This window comes from Eleutherodactylus coqui, chromosome 8, assembly GCF_035609145.1.
Source record: "Eleutherodactylus coqui strain aEleCoq1 chromosome 8, aEleCoq1.hap1, whole genome shotgun sequence".
In the NCBI taxonomy this organism is placed as follows: domain Eukaryota; kingdom Metazoa; phylum Chordata; class Amphibia; order Anura; family Eleutherodactylidae; genus Eleutherodactylus; species Eleutherodactylus coqui.
The window spans coordinates 178,913,197-178,920,095 of NC_089844.1; positions in this window are offsets into that span (position 1 = coordinate 178,913,197).

Sequence of the window (6,899 nt, forward strand, 5' to 3'; positions counted from 1 at the left end):
TTTGGGCGGTATGATCTCTGGGGTAGTGAGTCTGTTCCTACAAGGAGTTCTGCTTATTGTGGTATTAGCCATCATCGTTAAAATAGTCATTGTAATCATTAAGAAAATTCTGGGCACTAACCGCAAATGTTTTTCAGGACGATCTGCCAAGAAACTGCCTGGTGTATTAAAAACTGAAACTCACCTTATGACCATTTTGACAAACGATAAAGCACCTTATGTGGAAAGCATACGCTGCAGAAATTTGACAACTGCATGTACTGTGGATATGAGAGCGTACTTTAAAAGGATCCCAGTTATGTTGAAGGATTCCATGATTCTGAGAAATACACCATCTAATGGACTATCAATCATACTATGGACAATTATTATAATGGACTTTTATTGGACTCATTTATTCGCATATATCTGCATATATTCAACTTTTGGATGATACACATTGGAACGCTATAACCCCTTTCTGTAGTGTGTTCTGAAAGAGAGACATAGGGAGAGTAGAGACCTGAACCAGTTGGGGGACGGGTAGAGGAGTGGGAGGAAGATCTCCTTACTTTCCTCAGGGGAAGGTTTCTTCAGGCAGGGCTAGTGAGCGTAGCAAAGATAGCAGGTCTACTTTGTGATGAGTACTCTAGCTTAGGGAGCATCCTTGAAAGCCATTTTAAAGATATTTAAGGAGGGAATTGTGAGAGATTTAGTTGGTGCATAGACTTTGGTTCATTCTGCAGATACCTTTAAGGCCTTCAGAAGAGAACATGCTGCCCTGGTCATGAACCATGTGCTGACTTGTAAAGTCACGTACATTTGCAATCTGTAAAAACAATGTTTATTTGCCAAATTATCTTGAAAATGGTATCAGGATGAGCTAAGAATTGCTGAGTGTGTAGGGGTTATCCTTTAATTGTACTGTTTGTCTAACACCTGCAAATTCCAATGTGTTTACGCCAAACATGACATTTTAAGCCTGGGGAAGTTATTTCTTAGCCAATAATGTATACACCCTTATATCTTACCTATATGTCATTTGTATAATCCTTCCCATATCTATATGTTGATGACATCTTTTCTGTCCTCTTAATAAAACTAAGGTGGTGGGTGCCTGGTTCGCCAGACTTTCATTACCATTAACTGAATTCATGTTTCTCGACTGAGTTACTGGTTAACGGTTCCGTCACTGGTGACTATTATATTCATTTTGCCTGATAAAGGCGTACTTCATTAAAAATCTTTAACAAGTCTTTCAGTTATCACACCCCCACCTGTGCTGAATACCCTTTCTGATAGCACACTGACAGCGGGGTCAGGTAAACACCTCTAAAGCATGTTGTGCACACTCTGGTTATTTATCAAGCTTGGACACTCAGGAGTCAAAGGGGTCAACACCATGTCTGAGCACATCCATGCAGGAGCTGACTTACGCTTACACCATCATGGATAAGTGCTGACTGTGACTGTCAGTCCCAAGGCCATATGTATACTTCATTCTGCCGTAGGCAAAAACCCTTAAAGCGTATGTTCACACTTGCATTAGATTATAGTGCTGTTCTGCACCAAAAACCCTGTCAAAATCTGTACTTTTTGATACAGATTTTGACACAGATCTGCAGCAGATTTGATCCTTCCAACTGAAGAGAGAAAATTTGCTGTGGATCCACATTAAAATGCATGTCAAATTCTGCCTCAATGAAGCTAAATTTAACACAGATTTTGTTGCAGATTTTAAGCTGTGGAAAATCTGCATCGATTCTGCAACAAATACTTTTATTTATTCCAACTCTCAACAGCTCCCAATGTTATTTTCTCTCCCACTCACCACACAGTATCCTTATATGTTCTCCACTAGATGGGAGGTTGCTTGGTGTAAGCACCAAAAGTGCAGGCACAGTTTCCTGGCGTTTTCCAGCATGGGATGTAAACCTGCGTAATTGTTTAGGAATTGCTGCACTACAGGTTCATCACATGGGCCAGGCAGGGTGCATGTGTAAGATTTCTGAAGGGCTGCCAGAAAGTTAGCCCTATTGTCACCTGCCTTGCCATGCTTCAGATTGTGTGGGGTCAGCCTTGTGTCAGTCTGGGCCTGCTGAGCTTTAATCAGCCCTTCAGAGGTGTGGCTGCACTCCCCTAGACAGGTTAGCTTTAGCAGAGCATGGTGGTGATTCCTGCATGCAGTGCTGTATGGAGGTTGGGTTTTCTTAGATACAGATATCTGTGTTGATGTGGATGGTGTTAAATGGTAATACGTAGAGAAGGAGCAGTGGACTGAGGAGGGACATGGATGAAGATTTCACAAGTCTTCGGAGAACCATGAAATATTGACCACCATTTCTGGCTTCAGGTCCCCCTGCAAGTCATTGACCCAGTGTGCTGTTAATAATGTGTAATGCCAATGCCAATGCTAACTGGACCACGCGTATTTTATATGACTGGGTCATGTGATTTAGGTGTACAGTGAAACTGCTACCTATATGCAAGATGAAGGACACATTTGGTGACATCATTTATGCACTTAATGTGATGATTGGCTGCACGCTGACTTCTGCAGCTGGCATTATAGGAAAGTCGATTATTCCATGATTTTGTCAAAGATGGGGTTGGACTCACCCGATCCAATTTGTCGAAAGTCAGGTCAAACTAATTGCCCGGCTGATTATAACTGAGCAACACTATATTTTATTACAGTATATTCAGTACTTGACGTCTTGCACTCTCTCCATAGTTGGATTGGTGTGTATTTGTAATGACCAGTGACTCATATTAGGATGGTTATAACATATAAACTCACTATCACTTCTATTTTGTCACTGATCTTCATGAGGTTAATTTTAAGCAGTGATTTCATTTGAGTGGATTCTCTTGTTTACCTCATTTATTGCAGCTTCTGAGACTATAATTAAAGCACTACGAAGGAAATCTCACAAATACCATGACACTTTTCCCGTTTAATGATTCCCAGTTTGTCAGCTTCAAAAATAATGAAGTCAATTGTAATATAAAATGTAATTGTACATCACAGGAGACGGATCCTCACATGTTCCTGTAGCTGCTCCTCTGTACTCTATGTAATGCATCCTGTATAGAGATGAGCGAGCACCAAAATGCTTGGGTGCTCGTTGCTCGAGTCGAACTTTTTGCGATGGTCGAGAGCTGGTTTCGAGTAACGAACCCCATTGAAGTCAATGGGGGACTCAAGCATTTTTGTATATGACCGATGCTCCGGATAGGTCTTCACTTGTGAAAAACTAGAAAACATCTTAAAGTCATGGAAACACCACAGAAATGGATAGGGCAGGGGCAGCATGCAGCGCTGCATCTCAGGCTCCCAGGTCCCACTATTAAGCCACAATAGGGGCAAGAGTCTGCCCCCCCTAATAATTTTTACTTCGGACAAACCCTCATTAGCAAGGCACACCTTAGCTAAGCACCACACTACCTGCAACCAAGGACAATCACTGCCTGCGGGCCACACCGCTGCCTCTTCTCCTGGGTTACATGCTGCCCAACCCTCTGCATGACCCTGCGTCCACAACGCACACAAAAGTTGATGAGGAGGAACCGGAGGCACACACTGCAGGGGGTTGCCAGGGCTAGGCAGCGACCCTCTTCGAAAGGGGTGGGCGATGGCCCACAATGCTGTTGAGAATCGATGATAAATTGACGTAGATCATCATTCCAATCCCGTGCCACCTCTATCGCAAAAATGTCATGAGCCGCAAACGTGGGCATAAAGGGGACTCAGGTGCCAGCCCAGCACTTCTAATGAAAAAAATCGTAGAGAGAGTGGCAGCATAAACTGATGCAAAAGGTTTGTTTAAAGGAACATTTTTTATAGTTTCAGAGTTTAAAAGTAGGCAACGTTTCGACCTAAATTAAGGTCTTTTTCAAGCCTATGAAAAACATGTACACAAAACAGAAAATCAGACCACAGTAACATACAAGAGAGTATACAAACACATAATATAAAAGTGCATAAAATACACGAGAAGTGTACGCATAGTACACACCAAAAAACATCAGAAACAAGGTATGGAGTCCATGTTCCGCATGCCAACTGAGAGTGACAGCTGTCTTTAAATAGTAGCACACTACAGCCATAATGAGCTAAACCACTCCCCTAATTGCATCATATCCTATCACCCAGCTTGCAAGGCTTAAAGTTGCTAGGCTACTGACACAAAATAAATTAGAGATATCGATGTGTCACTAACATTTATTAACAAATCTCTCATATGTACACTAATGCAGGTCGCTAGACAATAAACGGACAACAGCCATAAAAAGATTTAATGAAGAATAACAGATGGCGACTATAATAAGTGGCGGTGGTGAATAAGTCAAAACACCGGCAGGTGAGGACGTCAACGCATTGTATAGCAGCGTCATGGCGTTAACTAAAACGATAGGAAAAGACGTCCGCAGAAGGCTAAAGGGACCGCGTCATAGCGTGCGGGCCCATGTGATCAGACGTATGACGTACTAACGTCATCACGTGACACTGAGTGGGATTGAAGCATCCGCGTCATTATGTACAGCACCAAGGGGTGCGACGCATGACGCGGCAGCATCAATCACTAATGGCTGAAGCAATTATGTCTGGGCGGGGCCAAAGGTCCAGTACATCCCCCGGAAAAAATTTCATAATATCGCCTACAACTCTGCAATATGCGGCGCTTGGACAAAAACGGGGTAAATGCTAGCAAACAATGAGAAGACCAAGGCCAAGAAAGTGAAGCAAATATTGAATCATAAATAATGGTGGCATACCCTAATCATAAGAAGTCAAAATGTGGAGACCATGTATGTGCAACATGCAAACAGTAAAAAAACAACATAATTTAAAAATATACAAAGAAAGCAAAATAATGTGACTGACATGTATTAATTACGTGTAAGCAAGCATAAATGAGAAAAACAAGGGGGGGGGGGGGGGGAGGAAAAGAAAAAAAGAAGAAAAAAGGAGAATGAAAATAAAAAGTAACAATAAAGAGGAAGAACAAATAAAAAAATGAACAATGAGGAATGAAGTATGTAAAAATAAAGAAGAAAATGGACAATAAAAAATAAAAAATGAAATACAAAAAAAAAGAAAAATAAGAGGGAAAAAAATAGGGAAGGAGGAAAAAAGAAAAAAAAGGGGTTAGGAGAGGAAAAAAGGGGGGGGGAAGGGAAAACAGAAAAATACAAGAATATGGAAAAGTAAAAAAGGGGAGAAGAAAAAAGAAGAAAAAAGAAAGAAAGGAAGAAGAGAAAAAAAGGGGGGGGAGAGCGTAACTAGCAACACTGAATAAATGGCCTGGTGCACTCAGGGAGGCAGACAAGCTCAAGGTAAAAAATGAGGTGAATGTAGTGGCAGAAAATGTCCTCAGTGAAAAAAGCTGGAATATGGAGAAAATGCATACCCGGAAAAAAAGGAGAAAGAAAACATTGTTACAAAAATAACATGGTAGCACACTACACGGCTGTAGTGTGCTACTATTTAAAGACAGCTGTCACTCTCAGTTGGTATGCGAACATGGACTCCATACCTTGTTTCTGATGTTATTTGGTATGTACTATGCGTACACTTCTCGTGTATTTTATGCACTTTTATATTATGTGTTTGAATACTCTCTTGTATGTTACTGTGGTCTGATTTTCTGTTTCGTGTACGTTTTTCATAGGCTTGAAAAAGACCTTAATTTAGGTCGAAACGTTGCCTACTTTTAAACTCTGAAACAATAAAAATGTTGCTTTAAACAAACCTTTTGCATCAGTTTATGCTGCCACTCTCTCTACGATTTTTTTCATTGCATGTTTAAAGGGGCTCATGTCCATAACCTCTACGGTGGCTTTGCATTGTTTTGACTGCTTAAAGTCCTCCTTTTTTCCCTCCCTCCACTAGAATCCATTCTGTGGGCTATTTTGTGAGTGCTGTGGTCTCTTCTCTTGTTAGCCCAGCACTTCTACACATCTCCACATTGCAGCAATATTGTGTGTGGGAAGTATGTGAGCAAGCCCTGGGTCAGGCTCGGTCCCAGCAAACACCTAGTGTGGCCCAAGGTGCTGCGAGTGACAAAGCAATGGGGACTCCATGTGTCCACACACTACTCATTCTGTTTGGATGTCGGATACCTCATCGACAACGCAAGGGGAAAGCCATCTGCACTCTGCCCCCTACCCAAGTCAGTCAGTGTCTTGGTGCCAGACAGGTCAAACACCGCTATGCGTTGTCTGTGTGCACCCACAGAATAGGTGGGTCCAAGGAATTTAAAGACAGTACACATAAAGAAATCAGAGTGCCCAAACATGGCAGACTTTCACTGTGCCGAGGACATAGGCCTCTGTACAGACCCTCAGCAATCGCGGGCATAGAGCAGACTCCGATGCTAGCGCAGCTGTGGACGTCTCATTAGCGCTGTATCGCTCCACTTGTGATAACTGTGGTAACACGAGAGAAAATACATGATGCCCAGTGCTGATCCCCTGACCCCAAACAGGAGGAGGAGGTGGCCTTACAAGGCCAAGAAACCATGACCAGGACCCACTGTAGCCTGTGTGGAAGTATGTGAGCAGGCTCTTGGTCTGGCTCGGTATCAGCAAACACACTGTGTGACCCAAGGTGCGGCGAGTTAAATAGCACGAATAGCACAAAATTTCAGACGTGCCTTAAAAACGCACCTCTTCAGGGAAGCATACCAAATCTCCTGACATAGTCCCTCGCCCCTCCCTATGGTGCTCCACCCTGTTTGCCTTCTGATAAATGATCTGTACATAAAATTTCCTATTGCCTGTGTTCCCCACCCCCTGCACCTCCTGTACCACCCTCAACCCATTTGTGTCTAACCCAATGTACCTTATATTGTAATTGTTGTATTGTTTTGCATTTATCCATGCCTGAAAGCGCTGCGGAATAAGTTGGCGCTATA